Raw genomic sequence first — 7,491 nt, forward strand, 5'->3', positions numbered from 1 at the left:
TTTTGAAATTTTCTCAATATTTATTCCATAATTAATTAAAATGTATAAAAATGAATGAGCTTACGAGAAGCAGTAGGATAGGCTCTGTGTATAAAAGAAATGGCTTACCTCTTAGTAACGATGAGTAAATAGCTGACTTTGAGGTAACGTATACGTGTCGCTTGTTACTCCGCTTCGAAATCAGTTTACTCATTGTTGCTAAGAGGTAAGCCATTTCTTTTACACACAGAGTTTATCCTATCGCTTCTCGTAAGCTCGAAAGCTCATTCGTTTATACATTTTAATTAATTTCAGAATAAATATTGAGAAAATTTCAAAATGGTATATAACTTTTATGATTATTTTGACCTGTTCTACCCGTACGCGGCGGTTGCTCAATCAGTTACCGAACACCTTGTATATACAGGATGTCCTATTCTAAAAGACGCACTGAAATATCTCCTTAGGAACCTGTTTTTGAGAGAAATATTCTAGACAAAAGCTGTAGAGTTTGGAGGGGGCCATCCATTAGTGATCTTGATCTTGACTTTGGCAGCCAGTGTCAAGATAATTTTTAAAAATGGAAACCTTTATATTTTATCGCATATTTTTATAGGTTATCTTGAGAACTTTCCAAAACATTATAATAACGTAATTTTTCATTAAGTATTTTTTGAATAATAAAACTTGAAATTTATAGTACCGCCGGCATTAGCGTTACCCAAGGTATACGTGAAAGTTGCTCGGTCAGATTTATAACAAATCTACCTTTTTCTAAACAAAAAAGATAAAAAAGGCGCTAAGTGAAAGAAGTACGCACTTCCCCGTATAAATAAATTATATAAAAATAATAATTAAATAATAATATAATAAAATAATAAAAATAAAATAAATATAAGAGTAAAATAAAATAAAGATAAACCTTATTTTATCTAAACAAATCTAAATATATACAAATAGACCCAAACACACAAAAATTGTGATATCACGAAATTTGCGCCATGTATGGCCATGACATGTTAACATAAACTAATCTAACTTAAAAAAACCCAAATACACACTAACAGATCTAAACATATACAAAAATTGTGATATCACGAAACTTGCGCCAAGTGTGGCCATGACATATTATTGACATTTGATTTTCTTAATTATGTTTTGTTACTGTTAACTCAATCAAATAAATAATAACATTAATATAAAATATTATTATGTAGTATGTTCTCGGGTAAAATGGCTAAGAATCCCTGGCTAAGAAGAATAAAATTATAAACTTTTATTTTCTACAAAAAATAAAAATGCATAATTAAAATAATAATTAAATAATAATATAATAAAATAATAATAAAAATAAAATAAAAATAAAATAAAATAAATAATAATAAAATAAAATAAAGATATATAATTAAAATAATAACCTATTATATCCTAATCCATTTTAAACAAACTTAAATATACACAAACAGAACTAAACAAATACAAGCAGCTTCAAACATATACATAACACAAACAGACATAATCGAAACCCAAAATTACTTGGCGTGCCCGATTAGCATGAAAACAAATAACTTTTCAGAAAGATATCAATCTCCATTTTAATTTATAAAATGTTTTATTGCAATTAGTTGTGTGTAATTCTAAGCACGCCAAGTGATTTTGGATTTCGACTATGTCTGATTGTGTTATGTATATGTTTGAATCTGTTTGTATTTGTTTAGGTCTGTTTGTGTGTATTTAGGTTTGTTTAAATTAGATTAGGATAGATTAAGTTATTATTTTAATTATATATATTTATTTTATTTTATTATTATTTATTTTATTTTATTTTTATTTTATCTTTATTATTATTTTATTTTTATTATTTTATTTTTAGTATTTTTATTATATTATTATTTAACTATTATTTTAATTATGCATTTTTATTTTTTTGTAGAAAATAAGTTTATACAGGATTCTTAGCCATTTAACCCGAGAACACTACATAATAATATTTTTTATATTCATGTTCTTACTTATTTGATTGAGTTAACAGTAACAAAACATAATTTAGAAAATAATATGTTGATAATATGTCATGGCCACACTTGGCGTAAATTTCGTCATATCACAATGTATATGTTTGGATTTGTTTATGTGTATTTGGGTTTGTTTAAGTTAGGCTAGCTTATGTTAATATTGGAAGTATGCATTAATTTTAAGGGATCTTTTGGTAAAAATACGGCTTTATTGTGAAAAAATGGTTACAAATTGATCATTCAAAATATTGTCTATCGTTAGCCACTACTTTTTTCCATCTTTCTGGTAACAGATAGATTCCACGTCGAAAGAACCACACATCTTTTGAGGCTATCCACGAATGGACCTATTTTTTGGTATTCTCATAAGAATAGAAGCGCTGCTCAGACAGGTCATGAGTCATCCATCGAAATAGATGGTAATCGGAAGGAGCAATATCTGGAGAATACGGCGGGTGTGGTAGGACATCCCAGTTAAGCGTTTCAAACGTTTCCTTGACCGGTTTCGCAACATGTGGCCGAGCGTTGTCGTGCTGGAAAATCACTTTGTCGTACCTTTTCGCGTAATTTGGCCGTTTTTGCTACAATGCTCGGCTCAATTGTATCAATTGTTGTTAGCGTTCCTCAGTGATGGTTTCGTTGGGTTGGAGCAGCTCATAATATACTACACCTAGCTGATTCCACCAAATACAGAGCATGAGCTTGGCGCCATGAATATTCGGCTTTGCCGTCGATGTTGATGGTTCGCCTGGCCTGCATTATGATTTTTGCGCTTCGGATTATCGTAGCGTATCCATTTTTCATCACCCGTCACGATACGATGCAAAAAACTTTTTCTTCTCTGTCTTTGAAGTAACAATTCACAGGTCATGTTGCGCCTTTTGACGTCCCTCGGCTTCAACTTGTACGGTACCCAATTTCCTTGCTTTTGAATCATTCCAATGGCCTTCAAACGTCTGGAAGTCGTTGATCGATCAACATTTAATGATTCTGCAAGTTCTTCTTGCGTTTGAGTTGGGTCTTGATCGAGTAAAGCTTTCACTTTCTTATCTTCAAACTTTTTCGGCTGGCCTGGACGTTCCTTATTTTCCGTGTCAAAATCCTTTTTTATAGCGCCCAAACCAGTTGAAATCACTCACATGTTGAAATGGAGTATAATCACCATAAGCTTTCGACAGCATTCATTAACTTTCAGCAGCACTTTTCTTCAAATGAAAGCAAAAAAGCAAAGTTTTGCGCAAATTACGTTTTGTTGGCACAAAATTCGACATATTCGATGCTCCAAAGGCAATGTTGTTTACATTTCGGCAAAATGACACATACTGAAAACTAAAGCCACATGATGGTGCTTTGACATGAAGGTAGCAACAATATGATTTGATGCGATATAGTTACGCCATCTTTTTGAAAATCCTTTAAAATTAATGCACACTCCCAATATGTCATGGCCACACTTGGCGCAAATTTCGTGATATCATAATTTTTATATATTTGGGTCTATTTGTGTGTATTCAGGTTTGTATAAATTAAATAAAGTTTATTCTTATTTTATTATTGTTTACTTTATTTTTATTATTTTATTATATTATTATTTAATTATTATTTTTGTTTAATTTATTTCTACAAGGAAATGCGTGCACTTGGCGTCTTTTTTACCTTTTTTTAGAAAAAGATAGATTTGTTATGATATCACATCTTTCTCACGAAAATGATTATTAAATACCTGTACACACAAATTTGACATAAAATGCATAAATAAATTTATACAGATAGGTGAGATTAAATATAATTATTCTTTAGTATAAAAAGTAGAAGTCCACTACCCACATATTTTATTACTGGAATACGACGGTCTGTCCTTTAATTTTGTTACATTCTATGATATTATTTAATTATTTAATATTAGGTGTACAACTTTGCTTCCGTCGTTTTCCTATAGATGACTTTAGCGGTAAGTGGTGGTCGAAATAAATAGATCATAGACGTCATACAATAAACTTGGGTATCTGTCAACATAATCCCACAGAAACATTAGTCGATTTGTGTCTGCATCATAAAGTTATTCTCGATTGAAAATGTCAATTTACGAGCCAAATTCTCGTCATTTACGGGAGGTTTTAATTTTCTGCTTCAATATGAAGAAATCTGCGGCTGAGGCTCATCGAATGCTCTCAAATACTTATGGTGAGGCCGCTATAAGTAAAAGAACGTGTCGTGAGTGGTTTCAACGCTTCAATAACGCTAATTTTGACATCGAAGACCGGCATAGCGGTGGAAGAGAGAAGGTTTTCGAAGATGCAGAATTGGAGGCATTACTTGATCAAGACTCGTGTCAAAATTAAGAAGAATTGGCATGATCATTGGAAGTGACTCAACAAGCCATTTCAAAACGCCTCAAAGCCATGGGAATGATTCAGAAGCAAGGAGTGCCATACGAATTGAAGCCGAAAGATGTTGAACGGCGTTTGTTTGCTTCTGAACAGTTTGAAAGGCAAATACGGAAGGGATTTCTGCATCGCATTGTGACTGGGGAAGAAAATATGGGTTCATTACGATAACCCCAAGCGCAGAAAATCATGGGGAGTTCCCGGCCATGCTTCCACGTCGACGGCCAAACCGAGCATTCACGGCTCCAAGGTCATGCTCTATATTTGGTGGGACCAGCTCGGCGTAGTGTATTATGAGCTGTTAAAACCGACTGAAACAATCACAGGCGATCGGTATCGAACGCAATTGATGCGTTTGAGCCGAGCATTGAAAGACAAACGGCCGCAATACAACGAGAGACATGATAAAGTGATTTTGCAACATGACAATGCTCGACCTCGTTTTGCGAAAGTGGTCAAGACATATTTGGAAACGTTGAAATGGGAAGTCCTACCCCACCCGCCGTATTCTCCAGACGTTGCTCCCTCTGACTATCACTTGTTTCGGTGAATGGCACACGGCCTGGCTGACCAGCACTTCCAGTCTTATGAAGAAGTAAAAAATTGGATCGATTCGTGGATCGCCTCAAAAGATGACCAGTTTTTTCGACGCGGGATTCGTACGCTGCCCGAAAGATGGGAGAAAGTAGTGGCCAGCGATGGACAATACTTTGAATCATAAATGTATAACCAGTTTTTTACAATAAAGCCTCGAATTTCGGAAAAAAAACGGCGGAAGCAAAGTTGTACACCTAATATATAACATGGTATTCACTATAAGTTTGTTATCTATAAATTACTATAAATTAATTAACTATAAATTTACTATCAATTTTCTTTCTATTTAATTTGTTATCTTATTATTTGATATTAACTTTTTGCAAGAAACATATATAAATGTTTTTAGGCTATTGTCCATTGTTTCTTTTTAATATGCATATCATCAGCTTTAATCCATGCACTAGAAGTTCCTTTTCTATATATACTTGTGTATTCGGGTCCACAAGTCGATGATCAAAATCGGTATCAATTTAAACTTTTAGGACATCGACTTTGATATCGACTTTGATATTGACTTGATATTGACTTGATATCGATTTGACATTGGCGTAAATATCGACTTGATATCGATTTAATATCGATTTTGCAACGATTTTGCATCGATTTGGTATCGACTTGATATTGTTTTTGATATCGATTTGATTTCGACTTGGTATTGACTTTAATATCGACTGCATTATGGATTGAAAGTATTATTGTTTAATATCATGTTGATATATAGGGTGTCCGGTAACTTGTCAAGAAACGATGTACAGATAGAACGGGTAAAAATAATTAGAAAAGTTATGTATCATTTTGTACTTTTCTCAATATTTACTCCGTAATTAAATAAAATATATAAGAGAAAGAGCGCACGGGAAGCGGTAGGACAGGCACTGTATAAAAAAAATAGCTTACTTCTTAGGACGATGAGTAATAGCTGATTTCGAGATAGAGTATAACACACAGCCGTCTTAAAATCAGCTATTTCTTATCATTGTTAAGAAGTAAACAATTTTTTTACATATAGAGCCCGTCTTACCGCTTCCCGTGTGCTCATTCGCTTATATATTTTAATTAATTACGGAATAAATATTGAGAAAATTACTAAATGATATATAACTTTTCTGAATATTTTGTCTCGTTCTACCTGTACACTGTGTCTGCTTGACGAGTTACCGGACATCCTAAATTGATATTAAATTAATATTATATTCATATATATTTGATACCGTAATGATATATATACAATATATTGTTAATCAACAATATTGAATCGATCCTATTTGGATATACAGGGTCGATATAGAACGCCAATAACTTGAAAATATCTCGTAAACTGTTAACATTCACTAAAATAAATAGAGAAAAGAATTGTACTTGCTTTTTTTGCGATTTTCACACTAGTTAATAATGCATTAATTAAAGATCAGAAAATAAGTGCACATCTCGCGCACTATCAAGCCACAGGATGGCGTCAAGGACAAAATATAATTTTGAACATTATTATTAATTGTTATAGAAATCGCAAACATACATGGTACATATGTTTATTATTATTTTATAAGTTATATCAAATCACACACACGAGAACTTTCTTAGTTATTATGACATTCTATAAAAAAAATGTTTGAAACTGATGAAATTTACTACTTTATGAAATACATTGTCTATATTTAAAAACAGAACACATATTTTAACAAATAAGAACTTATAAAAAAAATAAAAACTTAAAAAAATAGTATGCTAATAAATAAGAGAATATAAACTTTTGCACAACATAATTAACATTAGTATATGATGTGATAATTACACATAATGTGATAATCACATAATGTGATAATCATATATAATGTGATTGGGAACGAGGATCGCCGAGGCCATCCGACCCTGTCTACAAGAATGGGTAGACAGGGTCCGCGGAGAGCTGTCCTTCCGGACAACGCAGGTACTCACCGGACATGGATGCTTCGGCGAGTACCTGCACAGGATTGGTAGGGAGCCTAACTCCCGCTGCCACCACTGTGGCGCTGAGGTGGACTCGGCGCAACACACCCTGGAGGAATGCCCCTCCTGGGATGTGAAGCGCCGAGTCCTGATTGACGTGGTGGGAGCGGACCTCTCTCCCTCGGCCCTCATAAGGGCCATGCTTGGGGGAGACGAGGGCTGGTCTGCCGTCACCTCCTTCTGTGACGCAGTCGTGTCACAGAAGGAGGAGTTGAAGAGGGTGCGGCGGGATGAAACCGCCGCCCCCCGGGGATGGGGCGAGGCGCCGCAGAAGGAGAGCGGCGCCTCGCCTGCCCGCGCATCAGTGCGGGGTCGAGAGGCGGCGTACTCGCGGGCGGGAAGGGGACGCCACCGCTGGCGTTCCCTCCCCCGGGGTACCTGCGCGTGCGCCGCCGCCCCCTACAATGCCGCCGGGCCCTCCTGATCAACGGAGAGTCCGGCGAGGGGGAGATAGGAGGCGCCTGGTCGGGCAGGGGAGACGCGCAGCAAGGCGCGACTCCCCCCCCCCCGTGACAAGAAGTCAG

The 7,491-nt window shown here is 35.2% G+C and overlaps 1 protein-coding gene across 1 annotated transcript in view; it reads right to left on the reverse strand.

The window, feature by feature from the left end:
• Positions 1-7,491, reverse strand: part of LOC116846844 (nicotinamidase) — a 512,425-nt gene that overhangs the window by 17,382 nt on the left and 487,552 nt on the right. The gene's annotated exons all lie outside the window — the stretch shown is intronic.

The sequence above is a fragment of the Odontomachus brunneus genome, unplaced genomic scaffold (genome assembly GCF_010583005.1).
Source record: "Odontomachus brunneus isolate Ranch 3 - 2012 unplaced genomic scaffold, Obru_v1 Obru_scaffold_070, whole genome shotgun sequence".
Taxonomy (NCBI): domain Eukaryota; kingdom Metazoa; phylum Arthropoda; class Insecta; order Hymenoptera; family Formicidae; genus Odontomachus; species Odontomachus brunneus.